This window comes from Aplysia californica, unplaced genomic scaffold (genome assembly GCF_000002075.1).
Source record: "Aplysia californica isolate F4 #8 unplaced genomic scaffold, AplCal3.0 scaffold00096, whole genome shotgun sequence".
Classification (NCBI taxonomy): Eukaryota; Metazoa; Mollusca; class Gastropoda; order Aplysiida; family Aplysiidae; genus Aplysia; species Aplysia californica.
In genome coordinates, this window is record NW_004797366.1 from 1,446,693 (window position 1) to 1,448,158 (window position 1,466).

Genomic DNA, 1,466 nt, shown 5'->3' on the forward strand with positions numbered 1-1,466 from the left:
GTAATAAATGTAAATTGCTACTGCTGTTTGTCTTTATTTAGCATACGAGTAGAAATATGTTTTTTTTGTGTGTAATTTGGTTTAAAAAAATAGGACGCGAGGGAGGACCACGGGCAGAAAACCTTAGCAGCTAAAGCAGATATTATCCGATCCACCAGCGGCATTTTTCATCCCAAACATCCTCATCTTTGACCCATCGCCCCAAAAATCTTCACCGTTGACCTATCGCACCACACATGTTCACCTTTGACCTATTGCCCCATGACGTCAGACAACGTTCTTCCGGTTTGGATGTGTGCCGTCACAGTGAGCCCTTGTGTCTTGATTGTTTTTGTTTTTTAAATCAGCACAACGCGTCTCATATTTAACCTCAAACTAAGAAATGACGACACAAGTCTTTTGACTCTATTTGTCTTTATGTTTGACAGCTTGCTATTTAGTTTTATTTGCATCTAGACTTACAGTTTGCGATTTACGATTTTATTTACCTATAAAGGTCTACAGATTGCTATTTACAGTTTTATTTAGGCTACATCTAGATCAACGGCTAGCAATGTAGCCTAGGGTTTTTGTGTACATCTAGATCTACTAGAATTATTCCTTTTTCTCTAACGATCTTGTCCCAATGAAAACAATTTGGGGTCACGTCTTGAATCATTTGAACTAAGCTTTACACTTTACATGTGTATGTATGCCACTGATTTCTGAGGTCACGATTACCTTTCCCTTGATTCGTACACCGCCAACATTAAAATTTGGAGTCGTTTCGTTCTACATACACGGTATACGCGTATATTTCCTTCTACATACACTGTGCGTGTAGGCCTATATTTCCTTCTACATACACTGTGAATGTTTTCTGTTTTACATACAAAATACATGTAGGTCTACATTGCCTTCTACATAAACTGTATTTGTACATTATTCTACCCAAAGACCGCTGACTGTCTGGTAGGCCTACATCAGGACACAATGCACAAAGCCACATTCCCTCTGAGTCTTAGCATCAGCGTTTCTACTAGAGCCAGGACAGGACTTAACAATATTTAATTTCGTAACTGAGAAAAGATAACAGGGGAGACAACATACTTTTTCATCATGTGAACCTGGTCTTACTGATCGTTCTTCAGTTTTGGCCATTCTCAACTTCTCGGAATAGTCGGAGTTCGTTGGCAGTCGGCAGTATTATTTCTCTCGGAAATAGAATGCTAGAAGAACTCGGTCATCCTTTCCTTTTGGGAATCATTCCAGCAGATTTCTTTGCAAATCATTTCTTTTTTACCCAAGAACAGTTTTGAAGTCTAGAATCATAAGTAGACTGGTCTACTCTATTCTCGTGCAGCACTTGATTGCACTATCTGTTTGCAGACTGCTCTGCTCTGCTCTACTCTACTCTCATGTAGCTCGTGATAAATATGTCAAGTCGCTCATCCTACATTACAGGGACTCGACTTGCCTCACTCCCC